Here is a 14,293-nt window from a genome sequence, read left to right as displayed (position 1 = left end):
TTTCATTGGAAATACTCCTACACTTGAAAAACAAAAAACAAAAATTTTCTCAAAATAGAGTAAGATAGAATAGGAAAATAAAACTAAGCTAGGAGAATTTTGTTTTTAAGTTTTTGATTTTCAAATTTGATTTCATTTATTTCTTGGAAATTTTGGTGGTGCAGTAAGAGCCACCTCATTCACTAACCATTGGCAGGAAGATCTACAATCAAAGGGATATTTGTGAAGAAGGAAAACAAGTGGAGTTTAGAGAGCTAAAATTTGAGGTTTGAGATCAATTCTTCTTACTTTAATTCCAAATTACAAATGAATAAAGAATTGGCAAAACTCCTAAGTATGCTCTCTTCTTGCATCTTGTTGTAACCTAGAAGATTAGAAAGGAAAATTGGATAAATTAGCCTTCAAATGAAATTTCACAATAAAATTCATGGATTTGAAAAAAAATGAAATTTCACAATAAAATTCATAGATTTGAAAAGAAATAAAGAGGAGATATAAATTTACTAGTCATTCTAAAAATAAAAATTAATCTCCAACTTTTATATAAATTTGTCTCAAAATAACTTAACAAAAACAAAAAACAAAACAATAATAAAAATAACACAAAACATTAATAAAATCACAAACAACAAAACAAATAATAAAATATCAAAAACAAATGCATATTAAAAAAAAACAAAAAACAAAACAATAAAATAATTAAAAATAAAAGCATGGTAAAGAACCAAAAAACAAAACCCATAAAAAAATATATGTAAAATAATAAACCCACTCAATAAAAGGAAAGTCGAAGAACGGAAAAATTTACATCGTCGAGTCATTAAAAACAAACGCAACGCCATTGCATAAAATTCACTGAAAGTGCTGGAGAAAAAGACGACTTGCAAGTTTGGAATTCTATTTTGATTTCTGTTTGGGTTCTTTCAACCTGCAAATAAAATAAGAATTTTATCATTCGGGCTTCGATCTCATATAAAACCTGCAAATAAAAAAATTTAACCACATTCCGTCTAACTCTATGCTCCTCATATCTCAATCCAGTAAGTTGACATTTAATTCGGAGAACGGTTATGTGTTTCAGGCGGTGGAACAATTCAAGATGAAACAAAAAGCATCAGTGGCTAGCTAAAGGTTTGATGCGTGTGGTGTATTGGTTAAATGGTTGATTTCATAGGCCGAAATCCCATAGAAACTTTGATCCAACACGCTCGTCATTTTATCATACCGTTAATGTTGTCTTTGTCTCATGGTTTTTTCAAAAGTTGAATAAAGTTTTTAATGTCTTTTCCAATAAAGTATGATTGTGACTTATTGGTAAGACATTGAATTTTTACCTGTGAGTTCACAAGTTCAAACCTCGTGGCAACCATTCCAAGTGAATTTTAATAAGGTCCATGAGCACAACATCATTTTGAAAATTCAGCAACTCATATTTAGTCAATCGCCATGTCATATGTCCACGTCAGCATCATGTTGCCACGTGGCACTTTTTAGTTCTTCCATGTGGCATCCCTACACAATTTTTTCATTGTTTCATAAAAACTTTAGAAGGGCATAACTTTCTGATGCGACATCTGTTTGAGGTGATTCAAGTGTTGCTGGAAAGATCTCTGTGATATCTATGTGACGAGCTAGGTTTTAATAGCATTTGAGATAATAAAAAATGATCATTTTTATGGATTTTACAGCGACTGGACTTGGAAAAAGCATTAAATCATTAAAAACATGTTTCTGATATGAATTTGCTTTAACTTAGTTTTTGAATCACTTAAATTTGATATCAAACAAATAAATTATCAGTGAAACACTAATGGGTAGTCCAAGGCGCACCATTCCCTGGCATGTAAAAAGTGCGTTTTGTTTTTATTTATTTTCCTTGAATTTATTTTACTAACACTAATTATGAATTTGTTGCGTATATATCATATGAAGAGGTACTGATCACCTCTCTCCTTCGAGAATCTTATGTTTTATTGCAGATTAGTGCTAATTTTTTGCAGGTTCCTGGAAGATCAAAGAATACCAATTTATGCACAAGTGATTTTCAAAGACCAATCTATTTTTCAAAAAGGAAAATGAAGGAGTCAAGTCCATTTAAATCATGTCCATAATACCATTTCTACTCATTCATTTTCCTCTTTCTAAGCTTACAGTCCATTCATCAATTTCAATCTTCCTAGAGCATAACTTCAAATCATTTTTCCTTTGCAAGTTTCACACTTTCCTACATCAATCACATTTCAATCTTAACCCATGAATGAAGTCATTCAGCTCACTTACAATGTTGAGTTACCTCATTGTCCTTTTCCTTTTGAAAAATAGAGTCAACTTCATAAATGCAAATCTTTCATCTATGGTCCTCTAAATCATTACTTTATGCTCATGTTAGATGATGGGGGATTCATTAAGGCCCTCCTTCTAGCAAGTCTTGACCCATCGACTTCAGCACATTATCTGGGTTTCAGACTAGAGTTATTTTTAGTACCTTGAGGCTCGCATGTCTTAATGGCAAGTTCTCTCACAAATGAACATTGGGATTACATCAATGTCCCATGTTTGTCAGATCTTCTAGGTGACTCGACTTCAACTCATTTATCAGTACCTAGTAATATGTACTTGGGCATTTTGCCTTTCATTGACATTAATGGTGAGTAGTCTCGTGTTGGTTAACGATATTCATTAATGGTCAGTAACAAACAATTTCTTTCTATGTTTGACATTAGCAAAATTTATTCACATAGAAAAGAATTATGCCACGATGCAGATATGAATGAAGACTATATGGTTCCATGACACTTACAACATCTTGTAGCAGTGTTACAATAAATCAAAATTTAGCTCCAGAGTTCAGCACAAGCAACTTAGTTCCAGCAATAAGACGGTACAAATGTACCAATTTCAGATATCATTCTATGTTCATACAACCAAGCATATCAGATTGTTTCACTTCAAGATCAATGATCCAATAGTAGCAGCCAAAAATATTCTAGCCATAAAAATATCTCTCATATGCATAGCTCAGAACCTTCTCAGGTAGGTGAAGGTATGTTGTTTTCCACTCTTTAATCAATAATTCCTTGAATGCTAAAATACATGTATTTGGAAAATTTCCCTATTTGTCCTTTTGTATCCTTCCCTATTTCATGTCATTCTAGGTCTTCCTTATTTGCTACATTTTCCAAGGATGGAAAAGACCTTCAATTGGGGGGGGAATATTCATCATTCCTTATATTCATTACACTATTTGTCGATCCCATATTTCATAACCTCATATATTGTTCACCAACACCTTGATTGACATCCATAATGCACCAATGGTTTTCATATCAAGCATACATTCCTAAGAAAAACTACCATGTGGAGGATGTTCCAAATAATTTTGTAGCCATTGAAACATAAATTTTCAATAAGCTATCCATAATTTTGTGGTTGTCTATACATAGGATATTTAAAGAGCATGTTTTTCACAACATTTTCAAGAAAATGAGCCTAAAAAGATTGAATGCTTGATGCACACATTACCGAATCATCATTTGGAATGTATTTATGTGGTTGAATTTTCAAGATCATTCTTTGTTGTAGTAAGAATAAGAGTAAGAAGAAAATTGTTGTCACACAAGAACCAACACTTGCAATAATTATGGTTGTCACACAAGAACCAACCATAAAAAAATATTGCTATACCTCATAAAATAAGACTCCATCACACAGTTCAAGAAAGCCAATGCAAGGTTGCATGAGGACATGCAACACCTTCAGTTGGGGGGAATGTTGGGTCGCCCAAATACCATCTTTTTACCAACCTTTCACTTCACTTTCACTTCACTTTTAAACCATATTTCTCTTTCCCATACCCTTACATTAAAGTATTTTCATTATTACATCGGGTTTAGACTTATTATTTTCCAATGCATATGTTTTAGTGTTTTTGAGTGAATTTATGATTAAATTTTGGAAAAACAACATGTTTTCACTTATATATGGAAGTGGGATGAGTTTCATGATGTTTTTAGGTGTATTTGAAGACTTCAACAAAGTCATATTTGACCACCAAGCCTCAAATTCGAATTTCTTCTTCAACCCCTTGAAGATTTGATGAAGATTTGGGAGATTCCTTCAAGCATACTTTATGGAGAATAATCATGGAACTTTTGATAAAATTTCTTATCAAAGGTATTAGATATTTGTGAGAGGATTTGTAGAGATGTTACTTGCTAAGTGTTAGCACATGGTTGTAACCACATGAGACATTTGTGGATTTAGGAGATATTTGTGGATCTCAAATCTTTGTTAGTTATCTCAATTTTATGTATAAATATGAGTGCCTCCTCCATTCCAAGGGGAGGACTCTTGGAGCATGTATCCAACTTATGATGGAATAAAATAAAGCTTCATTTTACATAAATTTACATTCTATAGTTTTAGATGTAAATTTCTCTAATCATTTAGATTTTGGACTTGATCTCATCTCAGTGATTAAATTTGGATAAATAAAGACAACCTAGGCCTCCAAGTTGGAGCCTCTTCTTTGTGGACTTGGACTGAAATCTATTTCTATGCATTCATCTCCTCTTGCTTTCTTAAATCAGTTTTTATGCTTTATGGTATGTTTGGTTTTAATTTAAAAAGAAATCAAAGGAAGGACAACCAGGGTCTCTAGAACTAGAGCCTCTTCTGTGTTGATTTTGATTCAGTTAAAATCATTATTTCTTATTCATGCTTGTAGATCAAGTTTTCATGGATTTATGGAATAGTTTGTCACTTTGATCTTAGGAGAATTGAGCTCACTCCAAATGGATCAATGAAGCATTTTATTTCATTATAAATAGTTATAAATATTGGTTAGATTTATATGTTGGGTTATAATCTTGATTATTGATAGGTCGTGTGAAACATTATGAAGAGACCTCCTCTAAGGGAGCTTAGTGTATTCTTGCTTACAACAACCAAGTTTTCTTATCTTAGAGTCAGTTTCCTACTCCCGCATATATTTTGTTGGCATCATCACAAGCTTACGAGTATCCTTGGTTGATAATTTAAAGAAAGCAATTTAAGAAATTGGATTTCCCGACATTCATGAATAGAGACGTCGATGTCACCTTATCAAGTTTGATATACCTGATGAGTTGTTAACTGAATGGTTCACCAAATCATGTGTCAACAAAATTGTTGCAGACATAGCGATGGGAGGTTGTGTAACCGAAGATCAAGCCATTGCTCGTACCCAATATTTAGATTTGGTGTATTCCCAATCCGACACATTATATGATCTCTTTCCTAATGCTCTGAAACCATCTACGAATCCAACATCTTATAAGCCTCTGGATGTACCACCTGTCAATGGCATTTTTGGATCAGCGAATCAAACTTCTAGTAAAGCTTCTTCGAAGCAAAAATCTATTTTGAATTTTTCATCCAATCCTCTTTCGAATCCCTCTCCAAATCCCGGTAAAACCTCTGAGGTTAATGTCATTCAGTCTACCACGGCAGAAAAATCCTCTAAAGGTAAAAATAAGGGTAAAGGAAAAGAAAAATATGATACCTCTAAACAGGATCTTCCGAAGTCATCTACTGATGATGCATCTAAATGTAAGCCCAAATATCCTTGCCTCTTTTGTGAGGAAGATCACTATACAAGTATTGTCCCCGTCATGCAGAAGTTAATCACTTGTTAAAAGGCACTCAAGGGACACCGGTTGTATTGAACAAATCTTTCCCCTCACAACAGGCCCAATTGGTAGAACAACTGCAATCTTCTACATATTCGGGTTCTCAAGTTTACATGAGTGGAACAGTGCCTATTTCTATTGCCACTCGGTCAAAATACTATCAAACTCCTCAAAAACAGACTGTGGAGAAAGAAGTTACTGATACACCTTCTACTTTTACTCCACCCAGTTCTGGTCCTCTTCATATTGAGAGACCTAGTAATGACTATGTTATCTGACCGCCTCCCAAGGGTGTTCTTTGGAAATCATCTTACAATCTGAATGCGCGAGCTTCCCAAAATTACAATATTGTCGAAGATTTAGCTCAAGCGCCTTCGGCGATGTCTGCCTTGGAATTTCTCCAAACTTGTCCAATGCAACAGAAAGCATTACTATCCTCTATAGGAGGAATTGACCCTACATATTTGAATTTGATCACTTTTGACCTAGAAAATCATGTTCCTCAGCTTCCCCATCAACTTGCGTTCTTAATCCAAGTCATTATAAAATGGAAGACGATTCATCGGATTGTGATTGATGAGGGTGCTTCCACCTGCATCATGTTTGTTTCATGCTGGAAAGCTATCGACTCTCTACCTCTCAACCAGTCTCTAAACACCTTAGAAGCCTTTGATGGCAGAGGATCTCGTCCTTATGGTATTCTCACGAGTTTTCCCATCATGTTGGAAGGGAAAAATGTCGAATTAGAAATAGAAATCGTTGATGCGAATTTGAATTATAACCTTCCACTTGGACAAAGTTGAACTCATGCTATATTTTGTGTGGTTTCTTCTTTGTTCTGCGTGCTCTATTTTCCTCATGAAGGGAAAATAGTCACCATTGATCAGTTAGCCTTTTTCTCTTCTGATTCTTCAAATGACAACGTGTCATATGTGGGAAATACTGACATTCCTTATGAGAGTGTTGGGCAAGTCTTTTTAAAGAATCTTCTCTTATAGGAACTTTTTCTCTCCCACCTCCTCATGTCACTTCTGTCAACATGATCTCTACTTTTTACGATCCTTGGATCATTCCTTCTCCCAATCAGGTTGATTATTTTGGCAATGTTATGCCGCTCAGCCCAGCGGATCAAGATTACCAAGCTGTTGTTTTGGCTTTGACGGTCGCTTCTAAAATTCATACTACTCTTAGTATGCATCTAGACACGTATTCACAGTCTCCTTTTCTTGGTTCTTGGGATTCTCCAGATCCCTTGAATGAGACATTTCCCACTAACGAGAGTATCACCAAGGTTATGTCTCTTGAGAAAACTCCCTGGAATGATGCTCATCATCATTCCTCATTTCTCCCGAGTCTTGGAGAGATTTCATCGTGTCTAGATACCTTTGTTTCCTGTACACTTACCCATCCACTTCAAACACCCATCTTGGTGCATGAAGTTTTATTTGAGGGAAACATGGGGAACATTACTGCTACCTTGCCCATTGGTATTTCAGTCCAACTTGAAATTGTCAAAATTTTAAATTAGAGGCATCTTTTTCTTGCCATGAGATTAAGATTTTCTTACCTTCTTTTATGAGATCTTCTCACCGAATCTTTATTGTTCGCCCATTATCGCAATGGGGTATTCATCCTATGACTTGTAACCCTCACTAGCTCAGGGGGGCATGGGGGCATTGTCATTTATTTATGTCATTCCACTATTTGGTCGAGTCTATGCTTACACGTCATGTCAATGGTGAACTTCAATTTTATTCTATGTTGATCGATTACCTGAGTCTACAAATGGGCTCCATCTGAAATTTTTTACGTGTTTTCCGTGTAAATATGTATGTACAATAGTGTGTTTTCATTAGTGTGCAATGTGGTTTTGGTGTGTTAGTTTGCTTTTGTAAACCTTTTCCTCTGCTTACCTCGTGCTCTACTTGGTTTACAGATGTCATCCAACCATTATGTCGGTTTTGCTGATGGTGCTTGTTGTAGTACACGGAATATATCTTCCACTGCATGGGAAATCTATGACCCTAACAGTGAGTTAGTGAATTTACAAGGTATATGTTTAGTTCAGATGGCTAATAACATTGCTGAATATAATGCGGTCATCGAACTTTTGTCAAAAGCTATTGCTCTTGTCATTAGAGAGTTAATCGTAAACCTTGATTCACAACTCATTGTGCTACAACTTAATGGACAATATTCAGTTAGAAACCCTCAAATTTTGAAGATATATTTGCGAGTTCATTTATTGGAACAAGAATTTGGTTTTATTACTTATTATCACATTCCAAGACGCATGAACACATTAACAGATGCATTGGCTAATTATGTGTTAGATGGACATTTGCAAAACTTGTAAATCATAAAACATCATATATCAAATATGGTAAACAAGAAAACATATATATAGTGAATGTTTTCAAAAGAGTTTGCTACATCAAAATAACAAAAATTGTGTTCTGAGACACATGACTTTATAAGCCTACACAGTGCAGAAAGTAAACTAAAAGTTGGCTATTCACCCACATGGTGCTCATGATAGCATGAGACAGCCCTAAAAACTCGGTCGAGAATCTGAGCAGTCTGGCGGATACCCCTACATTGTGCCTCTGGTAGCGTAATGGCACCTCATCAATTGAGGCATACTCTAGAATCCCCTTGGTTAAACTTTCCAAGTTGCGCTCTACCTCAATGATAGGGTTTGCTCCCTCTACATATGGAGGAGCATCCTCAATCTGGTGTGCCACTCACCTGGCTATTGGAGAAACCCTTGGAGGTCTCTCTGGTCCAACATCTACACAACATTATAAGTCAAATCTCAGTACACATATACAAAAAATGATAAAAACTTCAAAAATAGTTTTTTACTTGAATCGGTCCATTATTCCCCTGGAGGGAGTGGAAGATCTAGATCTCCTTAGAAATTCGTTCCTGCATACGCCCAATCATCGACCATGATTAACTGCTGATGTATTCATCCGAAAAATGCTGGAGGGAATGATATTTGTTGACCACTTCCATGTCATGGCATCAACTCTCCTCATCTGAGAAATCACAGATCTTTGGGCGCTGGTAGATCGACTTCCAACCACTGATAACAAAACAATGGCACACGTTCCGGATGAACGTCACCAGAATAAATCTGAAATCAAATTGTTTCAGATTCTCCCTCTTACACTTGGTTAGTTGGTGCTTCATGCACACCAACAAACCTTCACACCAATTGAAAATCGTGGGATTTAGGCACTTGATCACATACTGGAAATGAGACTTTGATGCCTCATACAATGCTTGTGCCCCAGCTATTCGGGTCATGGTGTATAGGATTGTTCGTAATGGGAGGTTGGTAATGGTATTTATGTCAATCTTCACGTTGTTAGCCTTTTTGCCTCCCGGACAATGCCTCTCAATGAGCATATTCATGCTCTCTCCTACAGTACGTGATCTAGATAGCTGCACCAGTTGTCCCTTTCTAGACAACCCAATAATGAAGTAAATGTCAATGACCTCTATTTCGAGCTCTTGATCCCTGAACATGAACAGTTGGTGATCTACATCCCACCAACTGATTAAGTGCTACAATAACTCAGGTTGTGCTCTGATCCCGAGAATCATGAAGAACTTGAGCAATCCACATGCTCGTAGGGCATCAATACAGTCTTCATCCTACATAGTCTGATGGTCTTCAGCTTCATGACCCCTCTCTTTCCATTCAATCACCATTTTGGACTGGTTTTCCTGTAAAAAATCAACAAACCAACATTTCATGAGCATCCATGGAGAGAAAAATCAAGATTAACTATTTTACATGGAATATTTCACTTCAAATTTTTTACCTCGGCACCAGTGCATTTGTTTAAGAATCTTTTCGCGCTGCCAGCGCTAGTGCCTAACTAGCCTTAAGGTGAGCAGCGTGAGTCCGATGGGTGAAACCCATGCTAGTCACCCACGATGTAATTTTTTTGAAAATCTTCCTTGTAGCCTACCCTATGGATGAAAATGCATAAAATGACTACCAAAATGAAAGGAAAGGATAAATCTATTACCTGTAACAAGTGGCTTGACAAATGGTGTCCCGGATTGATCGTGCTCCTTGCTTGAAAATCAAGGTAAAATGAGGTAAAAATGTTCTCACAATTGAAAATTGGTAAAATGGTAAAAATGACTTAATTTTTGCCTTGTGTATAGTTTTTAAATAATATTTTTTTACCAAATTATGGCATATTTCACTCATTTTTTAATATTTTTCCTCGAAATCAGTAATGTGCATTTCCTTGTGCAGCAACAGGTCATATGTTCTTGGTGACAATGATTTATCTTGACTGATTCAACAAGTTTTATTTTATCACTTTTTCGGACTTGTAAAAAATAAACGAAAAAGCGACCCCTTGGAGTCATCTTTAAGCTCTTTTTATGACTCTCGAAAAATGAAAAGATCGTCGAGTACTTGTCGTTTCAAACTCATAAAAGTAAATGAAATTATGTCTACTCAGTATGACTTTAACCCTTTTCTGGACTGAGATAGACTATTATATGAAAAAGGAATACCTTAGTCGAACATGGCTAAGAGGTTCTCTTGAATATTGTTTTCTACCTTTTCGAGTTCAAGAGACGATTTATGAAAAGGGACTTTTGGAGTTTTTTTTTTCGCTTCTTTTTCAAACTCTCTAAACATGAAAAAGATGTTGAGTTTCACCTTCGTCGGACTCGTAAAACTTAAATAATGCAGGACTTGTCACCATGAAGAGATCGATTCCCTCCTTCCTAGGACTCATGAAACTTACTAGGATGGATTCCTCCAAAGGATGAACTTAGATGGAAATCAAATGCTATCCCATTCAAGCTTGCGATAAAAAATATATGGTGTACTCGCCAGAAATGTTGGGGGAAAAGTGAAAGCGTTCATCTCTTGTATCTTATATAGGCAGCATATCGCTCTTGAACATGACACTCATCTGTTACTCGTGTTGGGTTTGGAACATCCTCACTTGGTCACTTGCCTTCCTAGGTTTGGGGAATCCATTTTACCTCTCATCTCATCATATCATTCCGTCATCATGACCTCTGATCCTATGTTGAGTCAAATGTTGCCAAACTCTGGAGTCGTGTCACTGATATGTTCAAGAGAAGTCCTTTCTGCAGTTCTTTACCGCCTATACATTGTCTGACTTTTTGCCATTGTCATGGATCACACTTATCTACTCTACTACATCCTTTTGTTTTGTGTCGGTGATGTTGGATTCATTATGGCTCTCCTTCAACGAATCACTTCCTTTTGACTTCAGCTCATTATCTGAGAAGATGATCTAGAAACTCCCTTCCAATACCTTAGAGCTTGCATGCTTCAATGGAAAGTTCTTCGCATTCGACAACAGGTTTACATCATTGACCTTCGATTGGATGATTCGAAGGGTGTTCGACTTCATCTTCATTTTTCACATTCATGGATTGTGATGATTGTACCTTGAGAGACATTGTCATTATTGGTGGTTTCTCTCATGCATGTTAACGATTTACATCATTGACCAGTAATCAGGTGGTTTTGTATCATGTTCGACTTCGACACATCTATTTGTATGATTAAAATTCGTACATTAATCGGGTACAGACAGGAGCACAAGACCCCAGATTTTGTCTGATAAAGTCTATGTTGCATGGATTTATGAGTCATTCATGATTGTACACATGTTTCCTTTGGACGGATGGTTGGGACCATACCATGGGTCCATATTCATGATCCCTTTTATTCGGGTGGTTGTGACCATTAGGGGAATTTTGAGGTCTAAAATGGGCCTCCTAAGAAAAATGTACAGCTGAAATAAACTTTATAAGAACCAATAGGATTCAAGATGATGATGTCAACCAGGGGGGATGATTCACCATTTTTGGTGTAAAAAAGTAAAAAGATTAAAAAATAATAAAATAATAAAACTATTTTTTCAACTCATATTTTCAACTTATCTCCCTAATGTTTTACTCAAATTTCAAGCAGGAGTACTCATTGGATGCAAAATTTAATTCCTCATCCAAAGAGTACCCATGTTTCATATTTTCGATGGACCCTGCTACACGAAAAATGAGAAATACATGAAAAAAAGTGATTACAATCATGTTTTTCATGTAGCAGGGTCCATCGAAAGTATGCAACATGGGTACTCCTTGGATGAGGAATCAAATTATGCATCCAACGAGTGTTCCCACTCGAAATTTGAGTAAACCCATAGGGAGATAAGTTGAAAATACAAGTTGAAAAAGTAGTTTTTTTTTTTTTTTTCTTTCTTTTTTCCCTCTAAAATTTGATGATGTAATCTAATCTTATTTTATTATTTCCACTATCATTTTATAATTTCTTTAGGAGGCCCATTTTAGACCTCAAAATTCCCTTAATTGGCATATCGAGGATCTTTGCACATGATCCCTCCCATTCGGATGGCTGCGTCCATACCGTAGATTCATGTATTATTATATGCATATTCCTGTATTGTTAGGCATGACCATCACTCCATGTTCTACCTTCATGCTTTAGGGGGCATCTGTTACACAATATTTTTTCATATCTTTTGTTCACTTCCTGTACCATATCCTGAAGTTCCAAAACATTGACTACTGTGTAGCATATCCATCATGATATACAAACCAAAACCTCCCTGAAGAATCAAAGGAAAATTGCCCTGAATCCATTCTGGAGAAGGTTGCCTAAAAACCTAATTTTTGGCATCAGTGCGTTTTGCTCCACTACCTGCCCATGTTGATGGCAGGTTGCTCAGTTATACACTCAAGTTTCCAGTGCGAGTTTTCATAGGAAAACTCGCGCTGAACCTCTTCTGGTAGGCTTTCCCAAACTGGAGGAGAAGTTTTGCTCAGTAGAACCTTTGAGAACAACAAGCTGGATATTAGTTGTTGTTGATATGGTCGAGCTCTCTCATTTGGGCCTCTTGATCTTATCATCATGGGTTTTCCCCTTGAGGTGTGGACCTTCCTCCCTCTTTTGTGGATCCCTAACTCCTGCTCCCTTCCTATAAATTCACTCCCTTTCATCCCCAAATGGTTAGTCTTTGATTGTTGCATCCCTATGCTGAGATTATGTTTACATGCTACCCATTCTAGCTTGGAGAAGGAGTGCTTGAAGAGTCTTTTCTTGGACTTGGACATACACCAAAAGGAGCACTACAACATCAAGGCATAGGTTGTATGCTTCCATTTTTAATTTCTTAATATATACATCTGATGCTCACTTTCCATAATTGTGTAAATGTTTATGCTACTAGCTTAACGTTCCTTGATCTATTAAGAAGTTTATGTTTGATGTATGTTATGTATGCTCTCGTATCTTGCATAGTACTTTGATCTTCCTTGCAGGTATCTAGACGTGAAGAAAAACTAAGGAGTGAGGCCTGGAGCGAAAGATTCAAAGCCATCTCTAAGGATCGAGCGATTAGCATTAGAACGAGGTAGGTTTCTCCTTCTTCCTGCATTTGTCAAGCATAAGCTAGGAAAGTGTGTATTAGATTGTTTGGTTTGTTGCTAGATCCACTCATTAGGCTAGAGGGATCGCCTTTATCCCCATAGGGGTTTTTCCTTCACAAAAGGAATCACTAAAAATGAGCCCATTTGAAGCACTCTATAGGAGGAGTTGTAACACTCATATCAGCTAGAGTGATCTAGTGAACAAGGTCCTCATTGGGCTAGATATGTTGAAAGGAATGGAGCAAGAAATGGAAACTATTAGAAAGAATTCAAAAGGTGACACAAGACAGACATAAGTGTTATGTAGACCAACATAGGACACATAAAGAGTTCAAATTTGGATATCATGTATACTTGCGAGTTAGACCTAAGAAAAGATACTTAAAAATTAGGTCATGTGCCAAACTAGCACCACAATTTTGTGGGCCATTTGAAGTTCTTGAAAGAAGAGGGTCAATAGACTATAGGCTAGCCTTTCCTCCATTAGTTAAATTTCATGATGTTTTCCATGTTCCTTTTCTTAAAAGATATGTGTCAAATATTAATCATGTGATTGATTGGTTTGTGCTACATGTGGAACCAGAGGGAGAATTCCAGTCGAAACCTCTATGCATCCAAGATCGGAGATAACTCACACCCCAGAATCGAATAATAGAGAAAATTAAGGTACAGTGGAAGCACTTTGGCACGAGGAAGCCACATGGGAAATTGCGGGAAACATATCCCTCTTTGTTTTCAGAATGAAGCAAATGTGAATAAAATTGTAAATAAATTGTACATAGTTATGTATATAAAACTCTAGATAAATTTTATGCTTAGCTTAAAGGCCTATTGTGTTTTGTGTTTGGATATAGAACACCAAGGACAATGTTCTTCTAAGGGGGATGGGTTTGTGACAGCCCTAGAAAATTCCCTCTTATTGTAAATATTATCTCTATTATGTCAAATTAAAATCACTAAGAAATTGGGAGACAGATTCCAAAGTTTCGAGAAGGAGAATTGCTTGAGGGGACATGGTTGATATTAATGTTGGATTGTGTGTTTTAATGAAGTTTGGATACATTGGAAGACTGACAGGGGTGACTAAGAGGTATGTCAACGCGACCAGAGGTGACAACTATAACATTTAACAAGATAAAATACACTACTCTGCGGAGATG

Source organism: Pinus tabuliformis, chromosome 2_1 (genome assembly GCF_031772625.1).
Source record: "Pinus tabuliformis cultivar Carrire ecotype Pingquan chromosome 2_1, CPIR1, whole genome shotgun sequence".
NCBI classification, from domain to species: domain Eukaryota; kingdom Viridiplantae; phylum Streptophyta; class Pinopsida; order Pinales; family Pinaceae; genus Pinus; species Pinus tabuliformis.
Note: the sequence above shows the minus strand (reverse complement) of the source record.